We start from the raw sequence: 24,173 nt of genomic DNA, 5'->3' as shown, positions 1-24,173 counted from the left end.
TGAAAAATGGAGCTTATCCCCTTGTAAGTATATTTCAAATTGCAAGCTTAGGCTACAAGTATATGAACACTTGCCTGAGACTAAGCCACACTGGAATGCAGCAGGACACACTTATAAAAATGCACAGAGTAATACCGTACTTCCATTAAACATGGATAGGATGGCTCTGCAGATATATGTGTCAGGAGCTGCCTTCTATAGATCCCAGATATTGGTCCATCTACCTCAGTGGGGCCTTCTCAGAAGTGGCGCCCTCCCTGTGGAACACTCTCCCATCAGATGTCAAGGAGATTAAGAACTACAGTGGTACCTTGGGTTACATACGCTTCAGGTTACATACACTTCAGGTTACAGACTCCGGTAACCCAGAAATAGTGCTTCAGGTTAAGAACTTTGCTTCAGGATGAGAACAGAAATCGTGCTCTGGCGGCAGCAGCAGGAGGCCCCATTAGCTAAAGTGGTGCTTCAGGTTAAGAACAGTTTCAGGTTAGGAACGGACCTCCGGAACAAATTAAGTACTTAACCCGAGGTACCACTGTACATAACTTTTCAAAGACATCTGTGGTTTTTTTTATTAAATATTTTTATTGATTTTTTAACACATAATTAACACATATCAAACACAATACAATGACAAACACATAAACATGTAAAATTTCAAAACCTTCTTTTCATAACCCTGTCTCTCCGACTTCCCCGTACCTTCCCTTTCTGCATCCCTGTTTTCAAATTTCTTCCAGCAAATCCTCACTTCAAAGTTTAATTAATTGACCTTTAAACCCTCTTGTCATTACCAAATCAGTACAGCGGTAACCTCATAGTTTCCTAACCTTGACGTTTTAGCATTCATTTATTTTATAATAGTTCTTAAGATAAACTTTAAATTTCTTCTTTAAATTTCACCTCAGATCGTATAAATCTTTCGCCTTTTATCAAAGACATCTGAAGGCTTTGGGAAGCTTTTAATGTTTGATGTTTTTATATGTGCTGGAAGCTGCACAGGGTGGCGGGGGTAGCCCAGCCCGATGCCCGGGGTATAAATAATAAAATTGTTGTTGTTGTTCCCAAGCTATTTTGGACCGCTACTCCCTTGGTTCCATAAACTCATCCCCATTGCCCCCTACCCTATAAAAAGCATTAATGATAACAGCAGTTTGCACAACCTACTAAAGAAGGTGGTAACACAGTAAAATTCAGATCAGATCAGATCAGTAACAATTAGCTGCACCTTTATTTACAAACCAATTAAAACTATTTAATTTAATTACTTCAACAAACTGATGAACTGGAACCAGTGATACCAGCTTTTCCAAGTATGGTAGTGATTTACACCTCTAGCATCCCCCCAATGGGTGGTCCTGTCCACTTTGGGAACTAATGGCCTAGGCTCCAATATTGTCTGATCAAACTGAGAGCAGCTCATGGGGCTTCTGCTATTTCCAAGCCATGGGGTCCTTTAATCAGTGTTTCCCAAACTTGGATCACCAGCTGTTTTTGGACTACAACTCCCATCATCCCTAGCTAGCAGAAGCAGCGCTCACGGATGATGGGAACTGTGGTACGAGAAACAGGTGGACACCCAAGTTTGGGAAACGCTGCTTTCAATGGAGACTCTCTCTAGGACTTTATGCACTCTGCTGATGAGCAACTGGCCCTCCTACTTAGGCAGGAAACATTGGTGATATCAGGATCCTAGCAGCTATGTAAAAGACTTTTCAGGATGTTCCAATAATAATAATAATAATAATAATAATAATAATAATAATAATAATTTCAATTTAAATCCCAGCCTTTCTTCAACTCGCTTATCCCCGCAAACTTCATGGGAAGGAATTAGGCTGCAATATTGACTGGCCCAAAGTCAGGCAGCAAATGGAGACTTGGACAGCAACAATCTCCTTGGCCGAGCCCTGACACACTGCCCAAGATGCTACATCAGCCTGTTTCCATCAGTGCTCTGTGCTCTTCCATTTTTGTCTCTCTTTTCTATGCAGGAGATTCAACCGACTGATGCCCTCTGAGTCCCATTGCACCCCCAGAATTCTTTGAAGGGGATAAGGATCTTTCAGCAAATAGCAAACAAAAACATGCCCCCCAAACCCCACATATAAGGCCCTTCAGTGTTCCCAAATGAGAGCTCAGTGTGTCCTCAGATTTCCCCCATTCTGTCTGCAAGAATAAGAGTGTGAGTTTGCAGTGTCTTTAGCAACATTCCCCCCCCCCCCCCAGTGATTGACCTCTGTGCTAGGAAGCCATTAAATAATGGCTACAGATATGCCAGCAAAACACACACACTCATCCCTTCTGGGAGCCGCTCATAAACAGCCTCTCCCAGCAAGCAGGCACGTAGACACACACACATCTCTCAAACAACAAGAGGACCGGTTTTGCTTTTTTCCCCTTCTTTTCTAATAGTCAGCATGCAAGCGGAGCCGGCCAAAGGCAGCAAATGTTTCTACCTTGAACGCTCCTCGCCCTTTCCCAAATTATTCCGGCATTGCCAAACCCCTCTCCATAAGCACCAACAACAACAATAATACAAGGCATTTGCAAAACAATTTATGCTCAGAAGCAGCAAGGCAGAAGTCCATCTGGGAGAGAGAGGGGGGAAGGGGGCAGGTTCCTGATTTAATAGCTCAGATCACACCACTTCTGCCATTTGTTTAATAATAATGTGGGGGGGAGGGGGAGCTAGGAAATGAGCCAGTATAATTCAGGCTTGTCAGATGCTCTATTGGCATATCTTACCCTAAGGGGGCAGCCCCTGTTTCACATCATTGGTTCTCCCTAGCATTCCTTTGTTTTGAATTTTGGACCCAGCAGCCTTATGGATGCTACACTGGGGATGGGGGACGGGCAGAGAGAGGAATTAAACACCAGGGAAGCTGCCAAATTCAAGCACACTGCCAGTAACCATTTTTCCTCCCAATTCCCCTTTCCCAAAGATCCTTTGCTTTTCTGTCCTCATGTTGTTCAAACCGAGCCTGTTTGCATGTGGCAGAGCTCAACACACAATCAGTGCCTATCTCCCTTCCCTGTCAGCAGCAGGGCAGTCTCCTCAACACACCCCCATCTTTACTGGCCTTGCATGAGGCGAGCAGCACCCAGAAGCAGCCAATACAGTCAAAACAGTGAAAATATCAGCCAACACAATATCCATTAACACCGCTCTGGTCACCTTCATTTACTTCCCCCTTTAAAAACTGGTGAAAAGCAGAGAGACCTGGCTCTGCATATTACAGGTTTGATCTGCCTTTCGTAAGACTCCAGGAAAAAGTCACCGGATGAGCGGATGCAAAAACTGCATTGACTAAACTGTGAGGGCTATGCAGCAAAAGGCGCCCATGTAAACAAGCCTATAGACAGTGAAGGCTGAGAACATGCACACACACAAAAGCAGAAACACAAAAAAACAGAACCCCCCAGAAAGATGGATCTGCATGTTTTTGACCTCCAAAAGACATGCAAACTATACACATCTTTTAATAGGGCCCGCATTGCAGAAGGTGGAGGGGGAAACGGTACCCAAAGATTCCATCCTATTGTAATAGCCGGGGCTGTCAGAAGCTATTTCCGTAAAGCTCCATTGATTTCACTGCAGTCTTTGCAAGAATTTGTAGGGTGTCCCCTTCGCAACACAGAGCCAAGCTACTTTAAATGGTACCGTCTGTAAACACGCACCATCTTCCCCACTTCGTGTGCATGGGGGGGGTGTTATGCAAGACAGTGGTGTTTTGCTTAAGAAATGACTTCCTGGGGGGGGTCACTCCTCTCCCTCCCTTAAGGGGGGGGAAGAAGCTTGGAATTTTCCACTCCCACCTTCGTCCCTCCACCATCACCCCACATACGTATCCCATCAACATAGTTTCCAAGAGACATCTACTTCTCATTCCTTTCCACATCCATCTGTGACGGGGGATGGCGGTGAGAGCTTTGGGAATTAGGGAGGGGTGCCTTTTTGAAGAACCGTTAAATAAAACCCCACGCATAAGCTCTGTGACACACACACACACCAGCCCCCATGCAACTGGATCTAATCTAAAGGCATGGAGCCTTTCAACAGAAATACAAGCCACCGCTATTTTGCAGATGGCACGGGGATGGCAATGTTTACATCCCCCCAGATTGCTAAAAACAGCCTCCCCGCCTGCTTTGCGCCTTACCCATCACCTAAACCCTGCCAATACTAACCCAAACACAAGGCGAAAGATGCTGCTCCAGCGCCGCCGCTCCTGCCTCCTTCCCTCGGTGAGCAGTTTACTTCATGAACCTGCCTCTGCCTCTCTTTCCCTCCCCCTCCCTCTCCCCTCCCCCCCACATACACTTCTCCCCCTCCCCTATATTATTTTTAAACAGCGAATCAATATTCATCACCCCACCTCCTCACAAAGACAGGTCGGCGTGTTGTTTGTTATGTGTGTGTGTGTGTGTTTTAAGCCCACCCCAACGCGCGGACCTCCCCCCCCCCCAGCTTCACACAGCATCCCCAGAAGCCCGGCGCCCATCACTTACCGTTCCGTGCTGCGGACTAGCCTCTTGAACGCAGCAACCTTTTCCCCCTAGCGCCGCGCGACCTTAGGTGGTCATTGGAAACCACATTCCCAAAGCGCAGGAGAAGATCGGTGGGTAGGTAGGTGGTGGTGGTGGGGTAGCCAAACGAGGAAGGAGGGTGGGTGGTGATGGTGGTCGGAGGGAGGGAGATCTGGAGAGGTTGATGGGCAGGTGGCAGCCAGGAGACCTGGACCAAGGTGGGAGTTGCGTGGGAGAGGGTGGGGGGGCGCACGAAACAATCGGAATGCCCGGGATCAAAGCGGCGGAGGCGCACAAAGCGAGGAGAAGCCGGGAGGGACGCGCGGGGAGGAAAGGAGGAGGAAGAAACGAGAGGGACGGCGCCTTGCTGAATCACCCTCTTTTACTGTCTGGAGACCATTGTGCATCGTGATGCTGGCTGTACCATTGTGGAACCTACCAGAGGAGACAGGCGGAGGGCTTGGGGAATGGGGCTGCCATGGCAACGGGAAAGGAGCGCTCGTGACGTCAAAGCGCAGTGAGGTCTCGGGAGGAGGGGTGGGGGGCGAGGGGTGGGGAGGAGAGAGAGGGAGTCTAATCTGCAGCTCTAGCTATTGTATCTCCTGGTGAAATCAGGAGGGAGGGAGAGAGGAAAGCAGGCAGAGCAGCCTGGAAAAAAAGCAAAGCTGAATAAGCTTCTGTGATGGTTTATCAGCAGCAGCAGCAGCATCTGTAATGTCAAGCTGAGTGCGCGCGGAAGGGAAGCAGGAAAGGGGGCCTGGCTGCGTGCAGCAATGACCTCTCTCGCCTGGCATTGGCGCTCGAGCATCAGGCAGACCCGAGAAACCTGCTCAAGCCTCGCACTGAATCTAAAAGAAATGGAGGCGGCGTCCAGGTTGACTTACCATCTCCAGGGACCCTCGGGTTCCCAACAAGCCTCTTTTCTCGCCACTGTGTTTTCCAGGCCTTGTCCACTTTCAGGTTTCGGCTCAACAGATTTAAGAGGCAGGTAAAGCACATCAGACCAAATGCATCCTGGATATCTGGAGGGAAAGCATTTCAGAGCAACATCTCTGTAAGACAAAAGCAGCACCTGTCTCCTTTTATGACTTGCATCCTGGTTGTTTTCATCCCCACGCTCTAAGATGGGCCTCAGCAAGGTGCAAAAAAATGCAGCCCATACGTGTTTTGTTTTGTTTTTAAAGAGCAAGCACAACTGCAGTTCTGTCCCCTGAATTTCACAGCCTGTGGATGCAGGATAAGCAGGAAGCACCTGCTGAAATTCCTTTTCCTATATTGCTATTAAAAGTTTGAATAGGGCTTGCAAATGTTTTAAAACGAATTAGGAGTTATTGTATTAACTACCATGGCCCCCAAAGCAAATGGCTCATACTTCAATCTGGACACTGTATCGCTGAGATGGCTACCGTGTTCTTTGTTTTCAGGAGCAGTCAATGGTTGCCCCATCAAGAGCAGCAGGTGAAAGCAGAACTGAATAATGTTGCAATGCATCAGCTGTTCCCAAGAGCTCCTCTAGTTTAGGGTTCCAGGCAGCCAATGATGCAACTAGGATACTCCATTCCATCTCATCCTGGTTTCCCTTTTTTTTCCAACTGAATCACAACTTTCTGTGGCTCATCTTCAGTCATCATTGGGCTTTTGTTAAAAGTATGTCCCATTTATTTATTTATTTTAAAAAATAAAGATATTTTGCAAACTGTGAGAGACCTTCAAATGAGCTGATGCCTACTTATTGCTTCTCAGTGAGCTAAATTTGGCTCCAATCCGGTCGGCACTCACACCTGAATTCGCTGTTAGTGGGAGTGATGATCAGTTGATATAAACTTTGTGGGATGTGAAACACAAGAGCAGTCAAGTACAACATTCCTAGAGTGAACACGTTTACACATGGGGAGGAATGTTTGTCCAGCCAGCAGGTAAACTTTCTGTTTCCTTCTGGGCTGGGACAGACTTCTTCTGCATGTGACTAGAGGTGGGCGTGGTCTCACCTGTGCAGGTAACGACAAAAGCACAGGGCAGGGCAGCCATCTCTCTCTCTCTGTGACTACTTTCATCAAAGAAGCAACATCTGCTTAGCCAAAAATGCTCTCTTGGCTTCCAGCTTCCAGCCAAGAGAGGACAAAGGAACTGTCTCCTTATGAGATAGTTTCCAGGTGTATGTTACTTTTCTTAGATAAGTCTGCCTTCTGCGATCCGATTTGGAACAGAATGTGAGTGAGTAAACTCTTTTTATACTTTTATAGAAGACTGTGTTGTGTCTTATCTTTTATGAGGGAATAAGGGAAAAATAACAGAACAGTTATTATAGAGGCTTTAGCGAGCCTGAGCAAACACATCCGCTGTGAGTTTAAAAAGGGGAATGTTACTCTGCTAAATTGTAGAACTTGTTTACACAAGTTGGAAAGGCTATAATCAAACAATATATCCTCTCCTGCATCCCTGAACATTCCCACAAACCTGGTAGAGAATGGAGCAGGGCTACCGTGGAAGCAAAAGGACACGTGATGTTTAGCTGTAGTGCAGGGGGTTTGCTTTGTATGTGAATGACTCCTTAGAGGCTAGGTGGCTCAGAAGTTGAGCATCTGCTTTGGATCAAGAAGGTCACAGGTTCAGTCCTTGGCATCGCCCGGTAGGACCGGGAGAAAACCCTGTCTGAAGCTGTGGAGCGCCACTACCAGTCAGTGAAGGCAATGCTACACTGTGTAATTATGTGGTTTGCATTTTTATATTGTGAGTTTATCCTTTGAACCGCCCTGAGACGGGCATAGGGTGGTATACAAATTTAATTCAGAATAATAACAATACTGACCTAGATGCAGAGGTTTATCTAGGGGTTGGGAAACCTGTCTCTGTCCAGGGGTACAGCCCCTGTCCAGCCTCTGTCCAGGGGTGCAAAAATCACCCCAGAAATCTGTCTCCAGTTATCTATGTAAATTCCCGAGTTTAGACACGATCTGGGAGCTGAATGCTAAGAGAAATAGCAAGGCAGAATGCTGGAGGCTGTGGAATGTAAGACGTATATTCTGTGGTGATGCACCACTGCTGCCAAGACGGGATCAAACGTGGGAGAAATGTTGTTTTCCCCCCAGGGAGGTGCTGATACAGTTCCCTGCCAAGGGCACAAGGGACCCTAGGTACGCCTCTGGCTAGATGGAGCAATGGTCTGACTCAACATGAGGCAGCACACTACGTTCCTACATAGCGGGGTTTGCCAAACTCGGGTCTCCAGCTGTTTTTGGACTGCAACTTCCATCATCCTTGACCACTGGTCCTGCTTGTCAGGGAACTGCCATCGGCTCAGGGGTGAGAGGGGAAAAGCCAGATGGATTACAGAGAGCCCCCAAAGATCATGGGAAGCAGCACCTCCTCAGCGGAGGAGAGTAACCATGCCTCCAATGGAGAGGAACTTCAGGGCTCAGAGGAGGCGCGGTGCCAAGCCACCTTGCCTGGGCAAAGCGGGGAGGAGAGAGGTCCTCTGTTACCCACGCCCTCCCTGCGCAGTAGGCTTCCACGCCGAGAGGGGAGGTGCAGATTGGGCGTCAAGAAACTACTCTGCTGGGGAAGGTTTAAGGACCGCCCACTCACAGATTCTGCCAGTGAATGAGCGATACACGGAATAGTGGCGCTCCACATGGTGAAGGGTTTTTGGCACCAATAACAAGGCTTTACAACAGACCAGGGAGGCATTTGCCTGACTGCTCTCGAGTAACCCCCTGATATCATTACAGGAGTTGTAGTCCAAAAACAACTGGAGACCCGAGTTTGCGAAACCCAGCTATGTAGCAACTGCCACTAGAATGGCTCTTCCATGTACCTAACAAAAACAATAGGTTTGTTTCCCCCCCAAAAAAAAAAAAAACCACACACACACACACACACACAAACACTTACTTTGTTCACATGAGAAGAGTGGAGGAAAGACGACATTTTAGCCCCACTCTGGGCATATCTAAACTTTTATATAAGCTTTTTACCAATTTAGCTACCGTGGTGTCCTCCAACGAATCCTGAGAAATGTAGTTTGATCTGCAAAGCTCTCTGTTAGAGATCTCCAGCACCAATACCCCCGCAATGATTGCACAGGCAAAAACCATTAAGGCTGCAATCCTATATGCCAGGCGATGGGCAGTCTGTGGCCCCCAGATGGATTTGATGTTGCTTTTGGCCTGATTTCAAAAGATATCATATACTGAGCCTTGGGGCGTGGGACTGCAGACTTTGCCATGAGTGCTCAGTCTTTGCGTATTGACCTGAAACTCCTTGGAAATGGAAAGAGAAAACCTTTGCAAAGCTTCTCAGAATGAATGCTGTTTTCAAGCCGCAATTAAGGGCTAACCTTTCCTTCCCCCTTTTCGCTCCCATCAATCTCTAGCAACTGCAAGGAAAACAGTACTAAGCGAGTTGATAGGTTGCCCGGGAAATGGCAGAAGACAAGTCGGCCGCTGGTTTCAAACACAGATGAAATAGTGCCTTGAAATATATATATCTACATCTATTCCGTCTTCCTGTCCGCTTTCAATTTTCAAAATGTTTGAAATTGATGGGACAAGATACGGAGTTACAATCATCAGCTATCTGCCCTATGTAAATACAGAGGGGGCGAGAGGGAGCTGCCAGCTCAATGGAAAGTTATAGGACTTGTATAGAACTGTTTTTCTCCCTACTTTCCATGCTTGCAGCTAGAACAAGATGTATGGGCAGCTTGGGGGCAAGGCTTGGTTGTCAGCGATGGTGAGTGATGCAGTTCAAATCTGCATTCACTGGTGCCTGGCAGGAGACATACCTCCTGCCATGTGACAACGTTTCTTAAAAAGCCCTTACACTGCACTCTAGATATCACAAGCCTGAATTAACCACCTAGCCAGTTGCCTGTGGCGAGTAAGAATTACCTCCAGGAGGGAAAATCCTTTGTAGGCTACAAAAGAGTCCTTCTTTGTTTCCTTCCTTCCTAAATTTGTAAGCAGCACTTACAAATTACAGCAACACTAAGAATACCAGAGTGGGGGAATCCGCAAGTACTGTCTGATTAAAAGAAGATTCACATTTCCAAGTTCTGTCTAAATAACACCATTTTTAGGTAAAGGTAAAGGGACCCCTGACCATTAGGTCCAGTCATGACTGACTCTGGGGTTGTGGCGCTCATCTCGCTTTACTGGCCGAGGGAGCCGGCGTACAGCTTCCGGGTCATGTGGCCAGCATGACTAAGCCGCTTCTGGCGAACCAGAGCAGCGCACGGAATCGCCGTTTACCTTCCCACCGAAGCGGTACCTATTTATCTACTTGCACTTTGATGTGCTTTCGAACTGCTAGGGTGGCAGGAGCAGGGACCGAGCAACGGGAGCTCACCCCGTTGTGGGGATTCGAACTACCGATTTTCCAGTCGGCAAGTCCTAGGCTCTGTGGTTTAACCCACAGCACCACCCGCGTCCCTCTCAACACCATTTTTAGGTGACATCAAAAAAAAGGCAGGTATGGGTCCTGCGAAGCCTCTACTGGCAGAGAGTTCCACAGGGCAGGGGCTTCCACACAAAAGTCTTGGTGCCTAGTAATGGCTGGCTGAACCTCAGGGCCATGGGGAAGCTCAAGAAAAGCACCTTCAGAGGATCTCGGTAACCAAGGTGGAGCGTAAGGGGTCAAATGGTCCATACCAAGGATGGAGATTGTGTGGCACTCTAGATGCTGTTGGACTACAATTCCCAGCATCACTGAGCATTGGCCACATGGTCTGGGGCAGGGGCAAATGGGAGTTGGAGTCCAATTGATTTGATTTATTGCATTTCTGTACAGTGGTACCTCAGGTTAAGAACTTAATTCGTTCTGGAGGTTCGTTCTTAACCTGAAACTGTTCTTAACCTGAGGTACCACTTTAGCTAATGGGGCCTCCTGCTGACGCTGCGCAATTTCTGTTCTCATCCTGAAGCAAAATTCTTAACCCGAGGTACTATTTCTGGGTTAGCGGAGTCTGTAACCTAAAGTGTCTGTAACCTGAGGTACCACTGTACTGTTTTTCATTCAAATGAATCCCAAAGCAGCTTACACACAATAAATAGATGCATAGAGCACTGTTTTAAAAGCAACAGCTAATAAATAAGCTAAACATCACAGTTAAAGCAAAAGTCATATTATATGATTAACAAATCAATGCAGCATTTATAATCTGTAAGGCAATGTTAAGAAAATAGCAACCTAAAAATAAACTGAGTGCTTTTAAATTCATACAGACCTCCATGACTTGTAATCCTTTACTCTATTCAGCTCATTAAAATACACATTCACATGATATCTGTGGTAGCAACCCTCTCCTGAACCTTCTTTTGGGCTGCAGGTGGGGCACCACAGGTGAAACCAACCACCCGCTGATGAGAAACTCACAGCTTTTCCTCTGGAAACTGCTCCCTTATGAAGACTTGATGTTACGATGCTGGCACAATCCTCTGCCAACTTCCCAAACACAGAAGTATTGATACCACTGGCCTTGGAACATGAGTTTTCTGACTCTTGAAGGACAGTCTTGAAGACATCCCATTTCCCTCTTTACTTAATAGATAGGAAGCAGCAACTGTTCCCTGAACAGACTTGCTGGCACAGTCACAGCCCAGCTGCAAATGCTCAAAATCAACTTTGTGGGGGTTGCTTTGGAGAGAGTTTTCAACTGCCCTGGCATGCCAGAATGGATTGACATTGATGTGGGCATAGGTCAGCAAAAATGGATACGGTCAGGAAAAAAATCTTTGAAGTTATTTGCAGGAATGTATTATAAATAGTACCAGCTGTAATACTGAAAGTGACATACGATAGACTTATCCTTTCAGAATTTGCCTAATCCTGTTTTAGTTGGTGGCCATCATTGGAAACAAAAGGTTCTATCTGCAAAATAAGCATCTTGCTGAAGATTCTCTAGTTGTTTTGATTGCCCCAAGATTCTTATTTTGAACACTCATGAATGAACAGGGGGAAGTACGGTAGTTATCCTAGTTGCCCTACCATTTGCCAGTGGGGTTAACTGCCGGCGCAGTTATCCAGTAGAATGGATTGTACAGTGGTACCTCGGGTTAAGAACTTAATTTGTTCTGGAGGTCCGTTCTTAACCTGAAACTGTTCTTAACCTGAGGTACCACTGTACAATCCATTCTGCTAATGGGGCCTCTTTCTGCCGCCACGCCGCCACCACGTGATTTCTGTTCTCATCCTGAAGCAAAGTTCTTAGCCCGAGGTACTATTTCTGGGTTAGTCTGTAACCTGAAGCGTCTGTAACCTGAAGCGTCTGTAACCCGAGGTACCACTGTATTTGCTAGCCCACAAAAATAGCTGGGAGACAACGGAACCTAAGTTCTTTCGGAGGTAGCAAAGGGTCCCAAAAGTAATTACAGTATTTGTCTTCCAAACAACTGAGCTAACAGAAAATTGCATCGTCCTGCTAGCTGCCTTTTGTGATAAAGGAATTGTGCTTCCCACAGACCAGCTCAGCCTTATCAACTCTGCAATACATGCATATCTAACAGTTGGTTACACTTTGCTTCTTGCAGTGCCATACTGAGATGAACCAGCCGGCAGAAAGATGCCCTGAAAGAGTGACTTATTTATTGTGTGGATAAATAAACATGGCTGCTCCATCACATCTAGCCTGACCATTAAACAAAAGGCAAAACCTCATCATACAGAGGGTTGTATGACAGCATCGCGTTTTCTTTATAAGCTCATAACCTACATGCCTTAAGATTTACAAGATGGCTAATAAATCAGAAATTATAAGCCATACCTTTTTATTTTTATTCGAAGGGGTGGCAGCATTGGTGGCCAGAGCCCATAGCTTTTCCAAACATATTAACAGAAGCGGAGGAACTAATCTGAGGCATACCGTGCAAACTAAAGAAATAAAGAAATGGAAATATGGATAGTAGATGGAAGGCTGGGACGTCTGCTGCTGAAGTACTCATTCATTTCCATTTTCAGTTCAGAGTTTGTTCATACATGTAATTAAAGGGTAATGGAGTAGACAGGAAATTTATCTAGTCAGATAACCACATGAAATAAAAAATAGAGGGAGTCAGAAACGAAACCTACACCCCCCCCCCTTCATATAATCCACTAACAGGATACAATCCTAAACAAGCAGCATCAAGCAAATTTTTGAATGAATATCGATCACATCATCTTATTTGAGTTGTTCTGCAAATCTTTGGGAATAAGAGCGTCTCCACCCCCATCGTTCAGCCCGGACACTGAGATCCAGCGCCGAGGGCCTTCTGGCGGTTCCCTCATTGCGAGAAGCAAAGCTACAGGGAACCAGGCAGAGGGCCTTCTCGGTAGTGGCGCCCGCCCTGTGGAATGCCCTCCCTTCAGATGTCAAAGCGATCAACAATTACCTGACATTCAGAAGACATCTTAAGGCAGCCCTGTTCAGGGAAGTTTTTAATGTGTAATTTTAGTGTACCGGTATTTTTTGTTTATATGGAAGCTGCCCAGAGTGGCTGGGGAAACCCAGCCAGATGGGCGGGGTACAAATAATAAATTATTATTATTATTATTATTATTATTATTATTATTATTATTATTATTAGCAGGGCCATATCTTACTGAGAGCAGAATTTCCTCACTTGGGATTAAGATTCAAAATAATTGTTTGAGCTATTGTGTCTGACTGTCATGGGCTGGTTGGACACAGAGAGGAATGGTGGGAGGAACCAGCCGGGGAAACACCAAACCACTGTTCGTCTCCCAGAACCAGAAGAGGCATGAAAAGGGCAGAGGAGTGGTTGGCTGCATGTAGAGGCAGTCTCTGATTGCTTGGAAAAAGCCCTGGAGGGGAGGGGACTTAGATGGCTATGAAGAGTTGGAGACAATTAGTCTTGGCAACTGATTTTCACGGGGCAAGACCATCGGGAATGAGCTGCTCTGCTCATTAGGCCTGACAATCAAGTCTGTGGAGATAATGTTTTTGCTAATAAAGAGTTAACTCCAGCTTTGAACAGTGTGCTTACTGACATTTTATCCAATCAACAACCCTGTAAGGTAGGTTAAAAAGGTAAAGGTAAATGACCCCTAACAGTTAAGTCCAGTCGCAAACGACTCGGGGGTTGCAGTGCTCATCTCGCTTTACTGGCCGAGGGAACCGACGTTTGTCTGCAGACAGTTTTTCCAGATCATGTGGCCAGCATGACTAAGCCGCTTCTGGCAAAACCAGAGCAGTGCACAGAAATGCCGTTTACTTTCCCACCGGAGCGGTACATACTTATCTACTTGCACTTTGATGTGCTTTCAAACTGCTAGGTTGGCAGGAGCTGGGACCGAGCAATGGGAGCTCACCCCGTTGTGGGGATTCAAACCTCTGACCTTCAGATCGGCAAGCCCAAGGCTCAGTGGTTTAGACTACAGGCACCACCCGCGTCCGTAAGGTAGGTTAGATTGAGAGATATTAACCCAAGGTCACCCTCAGGGGTTCATACCTACATCATTTTATTTGTGTCCTGCCTTTCCATTGTTAAAACCATGCTGAAGGCAGATTACAACATAAAAAATACATATTTCCATAAAAAGTAGTTATAAACAACAAATAAAACATCAAAAAGTACACAAATTGAAACAATTTCCACATAAATCTTAATATGATCTAAAATAAATATACAAAAAAATAATATCAATAATCGCAAGAATCTCACCTCCCAACAACTCCCCAAAAAAATATTCCAACCGTCTATTCAGCAGCCTCACCTTTTGTAGCTGGAGTCAGTCAGGGCCCTGCCCTCCCAGGCCAGATGGGAAAAGGTTCATAGTTGAGTAGTGATTTGAACTTCAGCCTCTCCAAACCTAGTCCTGCAATACATGCCATGGAGAATCTGCCTGCAGCTTGAAAGCAGACAGAAATAACATCACCTGGGACCCGGGTCATTCGGGTGATGTAAAAGGAAATTAATTTTTGATCCAGCACCTGGCTGGCTCACAGCCAGTACTATCTTTTGACTTTCTCCCCAACTTTTCCTTCTTGTGAATTTCGTGTGTGCCAGAAGAGATAAATATTTTAATCGCATTGTTATTGTAGCATCCTGCCTGGAACTGAATCCCTTACAACAGACGACAGTTGCTCTCCGAGCAGATGTACGGAAAAGAATCTCTCAAACTTATTAGTTCTGCATCACACCTGTTTACTTGTGTCAGCAGGAATGATAGGCACTTTGGAAAAAAACAGTGGCATATTTTCTTCCCCATGTCATATTAGCAGAGAACCATATGTTTATATTGATTCTGGCATGAACCAATGCTCTGGTGATGTCTCTATGCAAAATTCACCTGAACTCAAAAGAAGCATAAATTCCCACATCGGCACAGCATTAAGGCTTGAATAAGGTGAGTTGTCCAAAGCAGAAAATTATGTCACGGTCACACCAGTGCCCCAATGATTCACACTCCCTACAACTGGAGTGTGGTTTTAGCTCTCCTCTTAAATTATAGTTGAAGCTCAACCAACACACAGGAAGACAACGGGGGAGATCATTGCCTGGAGTTTTGCAGGCCTTCAGTGCTACCATGATTTGTCGTGTGCAAGAAACATTTGAGGGCATCCCCCTTACTTAAGAACATTTCAGCAAGCAGACAAGCATCTATTCTAGTCACCAGCCACCACTGCACATCACATAGGATGATTTCATCACTGTTTTTTGAACTGTGGTTCTTACGAGTTGAGTTCTTGACTCTTTAATATCCCTCCTGTTCTGCCATGGCTGCTGATTTTTTTATATGATTGGTGGTTGTTTGTATAATGTGGTACGGCGTTTCCTTACTGTAAGCTGTGTTAAGTTCTTTCTGCAAGGGAGAAAAGGTGTGTATATGCAATTTGGAACAAGCAAATAGACTAGGACCTTTCCAGTAGATCATACTGCATGGAAAAATCTGTATGAGCAGTCTATGTCCTTTGGGTCAGGAAGCAAAGTGGCCACTTACCAAAAAGAGAATAAATGCAGATGACGATTTGCATGAAATGTGCATATGCTCATGCATATGCATGGATGCAAATTTAGAAATAATTGCTACTGTTTAAATAGACATACATCTTTCCCGAACACTGTGACCAGGTGACCTGCGTGCCTTCTCAGTCTGCTCTCCCTTCTTTATCTTTAAACTGAACTTGGGTCAGATAGCCCTTCAAAGAAGAGGACAGCTTCAAAGAGAAGACCCCTCCATAGTAGTCCCCTCCAGAGTCCCCTCCATAGTAGTACATGTGGTTTCTCTAGCAAGAAGTGAGCTAAAGGTTAGATATGAGTCTGCTGGTAGATATGTAGGTGATTTGTACAAGATCAGCAAGCGTTTCTGGCTTTAGCATCAGTACCAACAACAAAACAACTTCTTCCACCTAAATTAGGGTGCTGAAATGAACAAAGCTAACCAGGAGTGGATTATTTGTGCAAAAGGACTAAGGGCGCATTAATGGTTCTGTTAAGCTTAAAGACACCCCACTCTTTAATTCTAATGATATGTATTTTGCAGCTGGGTGTGGTTGGTCGCTCATCGGTTTCTGGTGATTAAACAGGCCAACAAGCCCAAAGTCTGCTCTCCCCCGATAAAGGTATCCAGATCTCAAGACTTGGGCTGTGGACTTCCAACCCTGCTTAGGAGCATCCCAGAGGCAGATAGCTGGCCCCCTTAGTATGTGAGGATGGGGCTCAGCCCCTCCAATCTTGAGAGACTGGGCCTCCCCAGGCCTCCCCATGGTGGTGACAGGCCTTATCATGCCTCCCCATGATGGCAGCAGGCTAGTAAGGCCTTGCAAGCCTCCTCCCGACGCTCATGACATCACATGTGACATCATGTGCATGCGATGAGTTCCCCCTCTGCTGGCCAAGGATGGTAATGGAACAGTGAAATGGATGGATTCCATTGATATGTAGAATATTTCACAGTTATAGGCCAGGGCATTGCATTCTGGGTAAATTAAAATGGAGACTGGCCATTGTGGATGGGAGGCAAGATTATCTCTTGTTCAAAAGCAGCACTGCTGTCTATCCAGCACAAAAATGGCGCCCAAGGCCAGGGTGTGGGGAAAGTGGTAGGTGATGTTATAGAAGAAAAGGTCCAGCTAAATCAGCACTGTTATGTACTGAAGTTCTCACCCTGGGCCAACAGGGGGGATACTGTAGATAGTTTTCACTCAGGTCCACATATGCAAATAAGGAATTGAAAGTGACGTTCAGTGATTGGATAGTTACAGAAAGTTGTTACTGTTGCTTTGTAGTGGAGCTCTATATAAGCAGGCTGGCTGAACCCTTCAGTTCAGTTCTGTTCTGGCCTGTGAATAAACAAAAGCTGTTTGAAGAATCGCTGTGTTATCTGATATGTTTACCCTCAACTTAACAAGCACTGTTCCAAGGCACCCACTTTACTACAGCACCGGCCAGCAATCGGGCCAAGAGCACATTTTGTTATTAGATGAAACCCTACTACTCCTAGAAATTCTAACGGTTCTCATTTTAGCCATGGTTCTGCAGTGCCTGAAATCATTTGCAACTGTATACCAGGAAATTTTGTTTCTTTTTTATTATTTATGTGGGGAGACCTTCGCGATGATCCCTTAATCCTCACCGTTCCATTGTCTTCCATGGAACTTTGCTCGTTAACACACAGCCCACTCAAGGGGGAGTCTGGGAAATGAGATGCAAAGCTCCGGGGGGGTTGCAAGTAGCAAAGCCTGTGAAATGAAAGCAAACCTGAAAGGATTTGCCACAACTCCCGCCATCAGCCGTGCACAAAAATTGCTGCCGGCTCCAAGCAGCTTTTTCCGGCTTCGTGGTTACGTAGCAAGGCATATTATTCAGAGGTGACAAGAACCTTGAATGTGAGGCTTCCCAGGCAATTAAGTTATAATACAATCATTGTGCAACTGTCATGCATTTGTTGCACAAGATCCCTCAGCGAATTTGCTCAAGGCAGCACTTCAGTTGCGAGGAATATCACATATTCCCAGGGCATGATGCTTACGTCATGTGATTGCTCTCCAGTTAAAATTCCCATTCATAGTTTGAATGCGGTGTGGAACATAGCGGCATGGTTCAGAGGCCCGGGATAAATGCAGACTGCAGCTGCCTCGATGTAGGCAGGCAGTTGGTAGGTAGGAAGCATTCAGACTGCATTACACCCATTCTACATCAGCTGCCCAGGCTGCCCATTTGGGTCTAGGCCTGGTTCAAAGGGCTGGATTTGACCTTAAAGAGCCCTGAAAGGGAGAACCCATTTCATGCCCTCCAACATTCCTCAGAGTAAAATACAGTCATACTTTGGGTTACAGACGCTTCAGGTTGCGTGTTTTCGGGTTGCGCACCACGCCGAACCCGGAAGTACCAGAACAGTTTACTTCCAGGTTTCAGTGCTCATGCACGCGCAGAAACACTAAATTGAGCTTTGCGCATAAGTGTTGAATCGTGACCTGCACGTGCGCAGCCCAGCACTGTGGGTTGCGAACATGCCTCCCACACTGATCACATTCTCAACCCGAGCGTTCACTGTAGGGGCATTTATCACTCCACGCCCCCCACCCCACAATGGACCCTCCTTGACCACTCATTTTTCTGTTTCCCCACACACACACCCTGTAGAGCATTTTCTATTAGGAGAAGGGCAACTGCCACCACCACCATAACAATGGGACACAGCTAATAATAATAACAACTCTGGGCAGCTTCCAACAAAAGATTAAAAATACTTTAAAACATCACCATTAAAAACTTCCCTAAACAGGGCTGCCTTCAGATGCCTTCTAAAAAGTCTGGTAATTGTTCAGAAGGTGGACGACCAGTCTCTGAAGATAGATAAAGCGACTTCCTCGATTCAAAAATTGACTGATCAAGTTTCCCAGCACACGCAAGCCATAGAGAATTTGCAAGGAGCAACAGCGGAAAATCGGGAATTAGCTGGAGAAGCAATCCAGAAAGTGGGAGCTTTACAAAAAGAAGTTGAAGAAATAAAGGGAGAAGTTAAGCCCCTGCACAAACAGGTGGGTGAACAACAAGTTTATCTGTCAATGGTGGAACTGAAAAATCACGAGAGTAACATCAAATTGAGAGGCATCCCGGAACTCGAACAAGGAGACTTGATTGGATACTTGACACAGGAATTCTCGAAGTTCTGGGGTTTAAAGGAAGATACAGACTTCAGGATTGTCTCGGCATATAGACTGGGAAGATTGGTAAGGAAAGACAGATCCAGAGACTGTTTGATAATTTTAAGATCAAAGGAAGAGAGAGATAAGATCCTAGGTCTTCACTTCAAAAAAGCAATTGAAATACAAGACAAAAGGGTGGAAATTTATAGAGATATTCCGAGACAGTTGCTGGACCTCAGAGCCACCTATACAGAACTAGCAAAATTGCTGAGACACAACGCAATTCCCTATAGGTGGGAGTTTCCACAAGGATTATCCTTCACCTACAAAGAAAGGAAGGTTAAAATTAGAACACCTGAAGATAACCAAAAGTTCCTTCACGACCACGGAGAAGATCTCCAAAAAGGAGTGGATTGGCTTCCAGTCTTACCAGCACCAATACTGCCTGGAAGCGGGCCAACGCCTGCACCCTCGGGATCTGAGCAAAAGGAAGACACCTCATCCTAAGAACATCTTAATTAGAACAGGATGTCTCTGCAGCTACTTAGTTGGAACATAAATGGCGGGAATTCTCCGGAAAAAAGAAGGAGGATATTTCATATCCTAAAAAAAGAACAATTGGATGTAATATGCCTTCAAGAAACACATGTGACTAGGCTCCATAGGAAAGTATTAATCAATAAAAGACTTGGCCAAGAATTTATCTCATCAGACAAAGTTAAAAAAAGAGGCGTTGTAATTTATGCAAAGGAGAACCTGTCACCAAAATTTCTATTCAAAGATGATCATGGAAGAATTCTCGCAATTGAAATCCAAACACAAGGGGAAAAGATTTTGATATTAGGAGTTTATGCGCCAAATGATGGAAAATCAGAATTCTATAAGAAGCTGCATGAGACAATGATGGACTATTTGGACTATTCTAACATTATTGTGATGGGAGATATGAATGGGGTGGTGTCTACAAATATGGACAAATCCCAAAATCAAAACTTAACAACAGACGGCAGACTCCCTAAAACCTTTTTTGAAATGACAGACAATATGGACTTGATTGACATTTGGAGGACAAGGAACCCCTTGGGTAAAGAAGGAACCTTCTTCTCTGAGGCCCACTTGTCATGGACACGAATTGACCAAATTTGGATATCTAGAGGGCTGGCCCCGAAAACAAGAAAAGTGGAAATCTGCCCAAAAACCTGCTCCGACCATAATGCCTTAAAAATGGAATTGAGACTTTTCCCAACTGGATCCTTCAGATGGAGAATGAATGACACCTTGCTAAGAGATCAAGAGATTGTTAAGAAGGCCCAAAAAACGCTAAAGGACTACTTTGAAATAAATTTGAACACTACAGTGGAGAAAAGAACAATCTGGGATGCAAGTAAAGCTGTAATGAGAGGGTTTCTGATACAACAGAATACAATAAAGAGAAAATTTTGGAATGGAAAAAAGGAAAAAATTTTAGAGAAAATAAGTGAAGGAGAGAAAAAGTTGAGAACCAAACCGAAGTCAAAAGAGGTGCTAAGAGAGATCAAATTCCATCAAGCACAATATTCGAAACTGATCAATCAAGAGATTGAGTGGAAAATTAAACAAATGAAGCAGAGATCGTTTGAATCAGCAAATAAATGTGGAAAGTTGCTAGCTTGGCAGTTGAAAAAAAGACAAAAGTTAAATACGGTTACAAACTTGGAGATTCAAGGAAAAATAGTTCAGAAACCAGAAGAAATAAGAAAGTGCTTCCACAGATACTTCAAAGAGCTTTACGCACAGGGGCCTCAGAAAGAACCGGAAATAGATCAATTTTTGAGGATAAATGGACTACCTAAAATAAGCCAAGATAAAAGATCAATTCTTAACAGCAAAATAACTCAACAGGAAATTGAAGGTGCCATCCAGAACATGCAGCCGGGCAAATCTCCAGGCCCGGATGGACTTACCTCCAAATATTATAAGACTTTGAAGGACTTCTTGATACAACCGTTGTTGGAGGTTTGTAACCAGATCATGGAGGGGAGAAAGGCACCGGAAACGTGGAAAGAAGCATTCATCACATTGATTCCCAAGTCAGAAAGGGAAAAGACTCAGCTTAAGAACTACCGTCCCATCTCACTCCTGAATGTGGATTACAAAATATTTGCAGACATTTTAGCAAATAGACTTAAAAATGTACTAAATGAAGTAATTCACAAGGACCAAGCAGGCTTTCTCCCTGGTAGACATATGTCTGACAACACCAGGAACATTATTGATATATTGGAGTTGTTGCGAATTAGAAACACAAGGGCTGCTTTAATCTTTATTGATGCGGAGAAAGCATTTGACAACATTTCTTGGATGTTTATGAAGAAAAACTTGAAAGGGATGGGAGTGGGACGGGGGTTTGAAAATGGATTAGAAGCAATCTACTCAGAACAAAAAGCTAAACTGATAGTGAACAATGTGGTATCGGAGGAACTCCAAATTGAAAAAGGGACACGACAGGGGTGCCCTTTATCCCCTCTGTTATTTATTTCTGTTCTGGAGGTATTGCTGAATATGATCAGGGAGGACCAGTTGGTGCAGGGTATAGTGGTCGGAGCGAAACAATACAAACTGAAAGCTTTTGCAGATGACCTAGTCATTACAGTACAGGAGCCAGAATCTAGCACAAAAAGAGTTCTTGAACTTATTTTGGAGTTTGGTCGGGTGGCGGGATTCAAGCTAAACAAACAAAAAACTAAGGTTTTGGCCAAAAATTTGACGCCTACAGAGATAGAGGGGTACCAGAAAGAGACAGAGCTAAGTGTGGTTAAAAAAGTGAAATACCTGGGGGTATCTTTGTCCACCAAAAACTTAAATCTATTCAAAGATAACTATGAAAAATGTTGGTCGGAAATTAAAAAAGACTTGGATATTTGGTCAAGATTGAAACTTACCTTGTCAGGCCGAATCGCAGCTATAAAGATGTGTGTTTTGCCAAAAATGTTATTTTTATTTCAAACCCTCCAGGTCGTGGACAGAATGGAATGTTTTGGAAAATGGCAGAAGGATATCTCTAAGTTTGTCTGGCAGGGCAAAAAGCCCCGAATTAAATTCAAAATACTAACTGACTCAAAAGAAAGAGGGGGGTTTGCCCTGCCGGATTTAAGGTTGTACTATGAGGCTGCAGCCTTCTGCTGGCTGAAGGATTGGTTTCTGTTGGAAAACACCGATGTCCTAGATCTGGAAGGGTTTGACAATGTTTATGGTTGGCATGCATACTTGTGGTATGACAAGGCGAAGGTTCATAAACTGTTTAAAAACCATATTGTCAGAAAATCAATTTTTGCCGTCTGGATGAAGTACAAGGACTTATTAGAAAGCAAGACCCCAAGGTGGTTATCACCAGTGGAAGCCAAGATTTCTAAAAAAAGGCCCAATATGGAGGCCTACTGGCCAAAATATTGGGAATTGATTGAAAGAGTTGGAGATAATTGGAAGCTCCAAAGCCAGGACAAACTAAAAAATAAGGTGCGAGATTGGTTACATTATGCTCAAATTCAAGAGGTATTTAAAATGGATAAAAAAGTGGGTTTCCAGTTGGAGAAATCGAAACTGGAGACGGAGTTACTAGAACCAAAGACTAAGGTACTTTCGAGGATGTATGACTTGCTGCTTAAATGGAACACACAGGATGAGACAGTTAAATCTGCTATGATAAAATGGGCACAGGATGTAGGACACAACATTATGTCTGAGGACTGGGAAAGGTTATGGAACACCGGTATGAAATTCACGGCATGTAGTGCCTTGAAAGAGAACATTATGAAAATGGTATACCGGTGGTACATGACCCCAGTCAAGTTGGCTAAAATATATCATCTTTCTGATAATAAGTGTTGGAAATGCAAGGAGGCAGAAGGGACATTCTTTCACCTCTGGTGGACCTGCCCGAAAGTAAAGGCCTTTTGGGAAATGATACATAATGAGCTGAAAAAGGTATTCAGATATACCTTTTCTAAGAAACCAGAGGCCTTTCTTCTGGGCATGGTGGACCGGAAGGTGCCAAAGAAGGACAGAACCTTGTTTATGTATGCAACCACAGCAGCTAGGATTCTTATTGCAAAGTTCTGGAAGACACCAGATTTACCCACACTGGAGGACTGGCAGACGCAGCTGATGGACTACATGGAGTTGGCAGAAATGACTGGCAGAATTCGAGATCTGAGCGAAGAAACAATGGAGGAGGACTGGAAAAAATTTAAGGACTATTTGCAAAAATATTATAAGTTGTTTGAATGTTAAGATTGTGCACGATTAAGAAACGTTATGCTTCTGCAATTTATTTAAGTAAATGATAAAGTAAGTATTGATGGAAAAAAATGAGACAAATTAGAAACAAAATATTATGTTTATTAAGAGTGTTAAAACTAAATTACAAATTTTCGAAATTGGTAACATAATAAATTTAAAGGTATAATAAGATGGGAAACAAGATAACAAATTGCTGAACTGGCTAGAATAATGAATGCAATGCTGAGAGGATGTGAGGAGGTCCAAAAGCGAACTGTCGAAGGACGTTATGAAAGTTTCTTAACTTTTTCTTCTTTTTTTTATTTTTCTTCATATATAAAAAATGTTTCTTGCATGTTGCTATGTAAACAAATCTGTTAACCTATGGAAAGAAACGCAATAAAAAATTTTATAAAAAATAAAAATAAAAAGTCTGGTAATTGTTGTGCTCTTTGACATCTGGTGGGAGGGTGTTCCACAGGGCGGGTGCCACTACCGAGAAGGCCCTCTGCCTGGTTCCCTGTAATTTCGCTTCTCGCAGTGAGGGAACCACCAGAAGGTCCTTGGAGCTGGACCTTAGTGTCCAGGCTGAATGATTGGGGTGGGGACACGCCTTCAGGTATACTGGGCTGAGGCCATTTAGGGCTTTAAATGGCCAACAGCACCAACACCGACACAAGCCCTCCAGCGTCTTGAGAAAACCTACTGATCCCTCTTCTTTTTTTTTAATTCCTTGGTAGCTACAAAAAAAACCAATAAATTTTAGAAAGGGGCTAGATTAGACATAGGGACACAGGTGGTGCTGTGGGTTAAACCACAGAGCCTAGGACTTGGCGATCAGAAGGTCGGCGGTTCCAATCCCCGCAACGGGGTGAGCTCCCATTGCTCAGTCCCTGCTCCTGCCAACCTAGCAGTTCGAAAGCATGTCAAAGTGCAAGTAGATAAATAGGTACCGCTCCGGCGGGAAGGTAAACGGCGTTTCCGTGCTCTGCTCTGGTTCGCCAGAAGTGGCTTAGTCATGCTGGCCACATGACCCGGAAGCTGTATGCGGACAAACGCCGGCTCGCTCGGCCAATAAAGCGAGATGAGCGCCACAACCCCAGAGTCGTTCACGACTGGACCTAATGGTCAGGGGTCCCTTTACCTTTAGATTAGACATGGATGCACACAGCATTTTTAAAAAGAAAAAACTCCTTGCACTGCGCTCCCAGTTTCTTCCCGCCCAAGGCGGTCCTGCCTTCTGCCTGCCACTCAGAGCCGGAGCATCATGTGGGGCTGGGCCTTGGCAGTGGGGAGC

The 24,173-nt window shown here is 44.8% G+C and overlaps 1 protein-coding gene across 6 annotated transcripts in view; it reads right to left on the bottom strand.

Annotated features, from left to right (window-relative positions):
* The window catches only part of MAPK10 (mitogen-activated protein kinase 10), a 244,030-nt gene extending 239,038 nt beyond the window's left edge, over positions 1 to 4,992 (bottom strand). For 3 of the 6 annotated variants that reach the window (XM_081207163.1, XM_081207167.1, XM_081207170.1), the window contains exon 1: positions 4,192 to 4,290. The gene's annotated coding sequence lies outside the window, so the exon portion shown is untranslated. Of the gene's footprint in view, positions 1 to 4,191; positions 4,291 to 4,512 lie in introns of those variants that run through there. The other 3 variants (XM_081207164.1, XM_081207165.1, XM_081207166.1) reach the window with 2 other exon arrangements.
* Between the last annotated feature and the right edge of the window lie 19,181 nt (positions 4,993 to 24,173).

The sequence above is a fragment of the Podarcis bocagei genome (assembly GCF_964188305.1).
Source record: "Podarcis bocagei genome assembly, chromosome: 9".
In the NCBI taxonomy this organism is placed as follows: Eukaryota; Metazoa; Chordata; class Lepidosauria; order Squamata; family Lacertidae; genus Podarcis; species Podarcis bocagei.
The sequence above is the reverse complement of the archived record's forward strand: the minus strand, read 5'-3'. Positions and strand labels throughout refer to the sequence as shown.